This window comes from Leptosomus discolor, chromosome 18, assembly GCF_034619465.1.
Source record: "Leptosomus discolor isolate bLepDis1 chromosome 18, bLepDis1.hap2, whole genome shotgun sequence".
Taxonomy (NCBI): domain Eukaryota; kingdom Metazoa; phylum Chordata; class Aves; order Leptosomiformes; family Leptosomidae; genus Leptosomus; species Leptosomus discolor.
In genome coordinates this window covers 15107418-15114655 of record NC_141408.1, presented here as the reverse complement: position 1 = coordinate 15114655, position 7238 = coordinate 15107418, and positions in this window count along the sequence as shown.

Genomic DNA, 7238 nt, shown 5'->3' with positions numbered 1-7238 from the left:
AGAGCGGACGCTGGGTGTGTTTTCCCTGGCCGGGGGTGCCCGGAGGTGGGTGTGCAGCAGCAAGCAAGGGGCTGTGTGGCACATGGCTCGGCACAGTGGGACAAGCTCAGCCAGGCCTCCAGCCCTGGCCATCACCGGCACCCGGGCTAGGCTGGAGAGGGCCCCAGACATCACCAGGAAGGTCCTCCGGGACGCAGGCAGATGAACGGGTGCAGGAGGGATCCCCTCTCCACGGGGACGGTGCAGCCGTGCCAGCCAGGTCCCAGGCCCCCGCTCCCCGGCGCAGCGGTTTGGCCGTCTCTAACACGGATTTCCCCTGCGTTCCATTCCCACGCAAGACTCGGACCAGGTGGCTGGACGTGAGCGGCAAGCACCAGCCCTGCCGGACGCTCCTTGCCCGCCGCAGCCTTCGTCCACACGCCACAGCCCCGATTCGCGTCGTGCTGGAGCAGGGCTGCGCCTCCCCCCCCCCCCCCCCCCCGTGCTGGGCAGGTCTCGTCGCGACACCAGCATTTCGGTTCTTGGTCGCGTCCGCAGCCGGGTCCGGGTTTGTCGCAGACGACTGAGCAGCCCTCCAGTCCTGCCTCCCCCACCGCCTCCCCATCCCTCCCAGCACAGCGGCCGCACAGCACACAGCCTTTGCCCCTCCAGCGCAGCCTTGCCTGACCTCCAAACCGTCGGCTCCGTACATCCATGCCATGGGTGTTGTGAAGCAGCAGGAACGAGGAGGGGAGAGGAGGGCTCCGGTGCCCAGGCAGGGCGAAGGTCTCGCTGCTCGGGCACCGGCGGAACCTGCGCTTCTCCGGGCAATACCGAGGGGCAGGTTTTGCCCTGGTGGTTTGGCTGCCAGTCCTGGCTGGCCTGGCCGCACAGGCGTGTGATGCCCAGCCGGGAGCCCCAGCCCCTGCCTGCAGCCAGCGCCCTGCCCGGCTGCGAGGGCAGCAGCCTCCCGGGGGACCCCCGCTGCTGCCGCGGGCAGGAGGAAGCTGCGGGCTGCGATCGGTCCCGTTTCCTTCCAGTTCGGTTTGAAACCTCTTCCAAAATGTCGCCCTCGTAGACCAGTCGGGCTTAGCCTGCCCGAGCTCACCCGCAGTGTGCCCATGCAGTCAGAGGTGTCTATTTTTGTAGTTCAATATTTATATACTATATTAAAATGCTTTTATGAGATTCTTGGCAACAGTCCGTAGGCCAGCTCTTTGGTAAAAGCAAATCCCTAAGCATACGAGCTGCACTAGCAGGACAGAAATTAGCAGCTTTTGTACCTTTTCTTTGGCTGTGATGTGAGTAGTCAGGCTTCGGAGGGCAAGACCCCATCTGCTCCCCCAGGGCACCCTCCAGGGTTGGGACCCCCCATTCCCCAGCTGCTGCCATGGTCTCTAATGCACCTGAGTTTGGAAGAAGCCCAGCAAAGCCGTGCCTGGGCAGGCGCCCGAGTCTGGCTCTCGGTAAGGCTGAGGGATGCTTCCCGCCTGCGTCCCACTGCGAAGTGGTTTAAGGCAGGCTCTGCCCATGCCCCGGCCCTGGGGTGAGCAGGGTGTGCTCTGCTGTCGCCCACCCCCGCGGAGGCAGAGCGGGGCAGCAAGGGGCAGCTGGTGCTGCATTGCACAAGCAGCACCCGGGGTGCAGCATCGCGGCCACCCGCTTCCCAGCGGGGCTGGGCAGGCGAGGCGCCGTCTGGCCTCTGGAAATCGTTGTTTCTCTCAGGTTCAGAGAGGTTCTGCTGAGGATTTGTCTCTGTTCTCTTTTAACATGCGAGAGGGTAACACGTGTCCCTGCGCTGTTCGGCTGTTCTGTAGCTGTGGTGTGCACAGCTGCTTTCCCCTCTCCTTCCTCGACAATCCTGATAGACAGAGTACGTTGCATTTTTATTACAAAATCCTTGATAAGATCATGGTGTTCATGACTGGCCTGAGCATTGAAAAGGGGAGGGAGAGGTACGATCCTCCTTCTGTGTAAATACCTTCCTAGCAATCATCATTTTTAGTGCCTAGTATGTAAATGAAGCAACCCTGTCTGAGCTGCAGGATCCTTTCCTCTCCACTACTAATTAGCGGCTTGCTCAAGGAGTTGATCTCATTTCCAGTCCCCCCCCGACTGCTTCTCCCTCCTCCCAGTGCTCCCCGGTGCTCGCGGGCAGCTGGGCAGGCCCTGAGCCCCGCAGCCCTTGGACGTGCAGGCAGAGCTGCCTGCAGCGAGGGGGGCTGGCTTCCCACAGGGACGGAGAGGGAGCACCCCAGTCCCCCCCTTCATGCCAATGTAACGCGCCTGGAAATGAGTTGTCGGGGCGAGCCCTGCGCTCTTCCCTCGGCACCCTTGCCTCGGAGCGGGAAGGATCAGCTCCTGCGTGCTGTACCTGCTTCAGTCGCTGCTGCTTTTCTTGGGGGGGAGCTCTAGAGATACTATATATACACTTATATATATATATATACATACACACACTTGTTTTGAAGGGAAAACACTGTATGATTGTAATAGAAATGATGTTGAGATAAATTATTTTAATCTTTGTATTTATATAAAATGATCAAAGAGATCAAAAGGATGATCCAAAAAAAAAAAAAGAACAAAAAGGCAGCGTTCCTATTTTTTCATGAGTAGGCTGCTGTTAGCCACAGCGAGCCCCGGGAGCAGCGGGAGCCCGGGCAGTGCCTGCCCCGCTCTCCCTGGGCAGGGGCTCTTACAGACCCCTCTGCACTCGGACCGCACGTTAGCCCTCAGCCCGTGAGGCGTAGCAGGGATCTGTAGGTGCATTCAGCCAGCGCTGCCGGACGCCTTGGGAGTCCAACGGGTGTGCGCAGCTTCGACCTGCGCCGTGTGCCTGACGCGCAGACCGGGGAGTGCGGCCGCTGGCACCTTCGTGCTTGGTGATGTTTAATGTTGACTCGTAAAGCTTAATGATTAGTCTGGAAATGGATGCATAGCAATAACGCTCGGTTGTTAAACAACGTCTTATGTGTATAAACCACAGCGTGCTGAGAGCTTTCTGCGTACAGCCGGGCACCTCTCCTCTGCACCCCCCCTGCCCCTTTCGTTTGCAGCTCTGCAGGGGCTCATGGATTCAGTGTGTTTGGTTTGCTAATCTCTCTTTTCCTTATTATTATTGTTTCCTAATGCTCTCTGAGAAAGCAATGTCTCAAATTGTGCAACCTTGCAGCAGGCGCGGAGTGAGCGGCGGGTGGGGAGGAGATTCGCCCGCTCCACTCGCTGCGGCTGCGCCCGTGCCGGAGCCAGTGGCACCAGGAGGCAGAGCCAGTCCTGGCGACTTCTTGCAACGCAGGGCAGAGTGGCTGGGAAGTTCTCTGTCTTGGCCCTGTTAATTAAAAAGCCATATTTTCTGAATGTGTTTGCTGGGGCTAATCTAAGCGCTCCCGGCTGCGTCCTTCCCGTCCCTGCTGCGAGGGTGCCATTGCGGGGGCCTGAAGAGCGCAGCCGCTCCCGAAAACCCCCTCGGGAGGCTGCACGACCTTCCCCGCTGCCGCACAGTCCTGCGCAGAGACCCGTCTGCGGCGGGGCCTAATCCTGCTGCCTTTGCCTGAGGCAGAACCCGAGGCTTTCTGTAAACCCCCTTACTGCAAGCGAAGTTAGGCGAGGCCCCAGCTGGTGGGTGTTGCATAGGGGCAGCTGCCGCGCCCGGACTGAGGGGTGGTCACTCCTGGATGCCCGGGAAAGCCGGCAGCGATGCAGCTCGCCTGAAGCAGCTGGAGCCAGCGGTGGTCAGGGATTGCCCTGCTCTGCACGGTGCCTCTCCATGCACGAGTTCCCCCAAAGCAGCTCCCAGGAGGTAGAGGAGTGGCAGCGCTGCGGCGCTGCCCAGCTAGCTCTCCCCACCGGGAAGGTAGATCGGAAGCACGCCGACGGACTTTGGTTTTTGGGACCCAGGTGAGGATTTCAGGGTCCTCACGTGCAGCCTTGTGAACTGGCTCCTGCTGCCCCGGTGATGCCGCAGCATCCTGCCCTTCTCCGGGAATACCAGCCCTCGCTCCCCAGCGGCCCTTCCAGCCGGTCTCGCTGTAGTGACGCCTCAGTGCACGTCTGTTCTTGTCACCCTCTTGCACTGTCGGTGCCTGGCTGCCAAGTCCCGCGGGGAAAGCGATAGGAGGGGAGAGAAAACTCCCTTACGTCTGTAGGTTGCCTCACGCTGTGGATAAGATCAGCAAGCCGCTGCGCCGGGCTGGGTGAGTGAGAGAAACCCGGGATCGATGAGCACAGCAGCCGCGGAGGATCCCACCAGGCGACGCGGCCTGTAAAAGCACAAAGGGAAGTGCCGTGTCTCCTCGCTGGTTAGAGCTGCCCTTTGCTCCCCAAGGCCAGGTTCCTGCCTCTGTCTCCTCTCTGCCAGCGCTGCCCCAGGGCCGTCCCAGCTCCCCGACGCAGACACGTGAAGGGCCGGTGCCTGTGGGCAGGGGGACACGGAGCGTGACGCTCTGTCACCGTATCAGATCCCTCCATTTCACGCTCCTTCCCCTCACGCTTTTGGGCAGGAACAGGATCGTGAAGCTGCCGGTGCGAGAGAGTGGTGCAGCACAAACGCAAGTGGCACCTGATCCCCCACAGGGGGTGGTGGTGCCTCCTGTCTCTTTCCGATAGAGTTCACTGATCTTGTGGCTTCCAAAAAATATCCCCTTTCCTGTCATTGCAATTATAGCAGGAATAAGACGATCAGGCCACGGGAATCCCCCAAAACTTTGTATGTCTGGAAAAGCAGACCCTTTCTCCCCTAGGGGACGTGGGTAAGGTGCTGAGCCACAGCCCCTCAGGGCCAAAGACCACTGTGTTCGCTCGGGTGTTTCAAGGTCATGCAGAAAGTTGCTATCATCCCAGTCCTTGCCAAGGCTGTAACACACCTCCTGAGGTGGGGACATCACCTCTGCTTGGCCAGAGCTGTGCTTGGGACCTGGGGAAGGCTCTGGCAGAGGGACTGGGAGGGGAGCACCCCCGGGTTACAGCCCCCCTGGTCCCAGAGCAGCTGTGGTTTCATTGGAGCAAAATGTTCTCCTCGGCCGAGTTTGCGAAGCTCAGCTGAGAACAATAAAAGCTTGTGCCTCGTGCTGGGGAGAGCCATTGCGGTGGGACAGATGCCAAAGCTTCGACACTGCTCTGCTTTATTTGAATGTTCATTTTACTACATGACACCATTATTCGCCAGGACGATGTTAATGTCGACTTTGCTTTTTAACCAAGTGCTTTCCAAAACGTGTTAATACCCAGAGACTAGAGTATGGAGCTGTACTTTAGGAGTCGTTGTAATATGCCTTTTTCTTAATAAAGAGATTGAAATCTGCAGAGGGTTGCCCTGTCCTGCCCCAGCACCCATGACCAAACCATGAACATCTCTGCCTCCGTCCGCGGGACCGACTCCTGCCTCAGCACCGGGAGCCCCTCTGCAGCCACGGGGCCGGCCGGTGGGTCTGTGCCCCATCCCCTTGCCCCAGAGACGAGGCAGCCCAGCCACGTCCCTGCTCCGGTGAGGGCGTGGGCAGCCCCAGCGCGCCCCTCCGCACGCCCCGTGCCTGGCTGCTCCCCCTCCACCTGCAGCCCAGCCTGTCCCTGAGACCCCAAACTGGGGAAGCCGGCTGGTTTTAAACGCTGCTGCCCGCGTTTACCGGTCCCCCGCTGCCCCGGGGAACACCCTAAGGGGCCGGGGCCAAGCCCCGAGCTCCGCCGGGAGCAGACGGGGCCCACAGGCCCGGCGCGGCCCTCCCGGCTCCCCGGGGCAGGCCGGCCGCTGCCACCCCCCGGGCGCGGCCCGCCCAAGCGGGCGACCTTGCGGCCTGCGGGAAGGTCGCACGGAGCCGGGCGGGAGCGAGCGGCTGCGGCAGCCGGTGACCTTCACCGGGGCCTGCGGGGCCCCCCTGGACCGTGACACCCCCCGCCTCCCCCCCCCCGGTGCCGGGCCGGGGGCTGGTGCGGGGCCTGGCCGTGGCCCCACAGCGGCGCCCACCCCGCGGCCCCGTCGCGGGTGCGGAGGCCGCCCGGAGGGGCGGTTCGCGCAAGGCGAGCCGGCTGCGCGGCGCTGCCCCTTTAAGGCGTTGCCGCCGGGCGCGGAGGTTGGTCCCGGGCGGCGCGCCGTAGCGGCGCGCGGGGTCGCGGCACCACGTGGGGCCGGAGCGGCGCTGTCCTTCGCGGCGGGCGGGCGGGCGGGCGCGGGGCTCGGCGCGGCCCCATGGTCATTAAAGCGGACGAGATGCCACCGGCCGCCGTGCCGGCCGCCGCGCAGGGCGGCGAGCAGCAGGAGCCCGGCCCCCGCGGCAGGAGGCCGGCGGAGACGCAGCAGCGCCCCGGTAAGGGGGAGCGCCGGGGCTGAAGCCGGGGCCTGCGGCGGGAGCACGGGCCAGGCCTGGCGGGGCCTTGCGGAGCCGGGGTGCCCGCCCCGGCAGTGTCCGCCCGGTGGTGCAGGCCCACCGCCCCGTTTCCGGCGCCGGCGCGCTTGGGTCCCGCCGGGGAGATGGTGGGGTGCCGGGGGAGTGGGGGACCAGGGCCGCGGCGGGGACCCGGGGCGCTTCTGCCAACTTGGGCCGCTCGTCCCTCCGCGGGAGACCCCGCTGGAGCGGCCCGGGCCCGACCCGCCTGCCCCGCCGCGGGGTCGGGCTCCCGGCACACCTCCCTGCCCGCCCCGGCCCACGAGGCCCCGTTTCTTGCGGGGGAACCCGTGCCAGGCCCGACACCCGCTCTGCGGCTCGGGGAGGCTCCGCGCAGCCCGCGCCGGGGCCGCCGCGTCCCCGGGGGAGGCGCTGGCTGCCAGGGCCGGAGGCCGCGGCGCTCGCAGCGGGGCCGCGACGCGTGATCCCCGCTGCTCGTCCGTGCCCCGCTGAGGCCGAGCCGGGGGACGAGGCTCGGGGAGGCAGTGAGGGACGGGGCGCGCCGTGCGGTGCCCGCGGCCCTCCCCAGCCGGGCCCGTCCCGGCGGAGCAGGGAGCCCCGGGCCCCGGTGAAGGTCACCTTCACCGGGCCGCACCACCGCGCGGCCGCGGGCGGGGGGGAGCGGCCGCTCCGGGGCCCCGTGCGCTCCCCAGGACGTCCCCGCCGCTGCCCGGGCGCGGGCCTTGCAGGCGGCGGCGTGGCCCTCTCGGGCGGTGCGGACCGGGGTGGGTGGTCCGCGGTGTGGGGCCTGCCCGGGGGGAACGCCGGTGCCCGTGCCCGGGCCGCAAGGAAGCGGCCGCCGTTCCCGGCCGCCGTGCAGGTTGCGGTGTGGCGTGGGGGCACCGGGAATGGGCGGGCGGGCGCGTTGGGCGCAGCCGT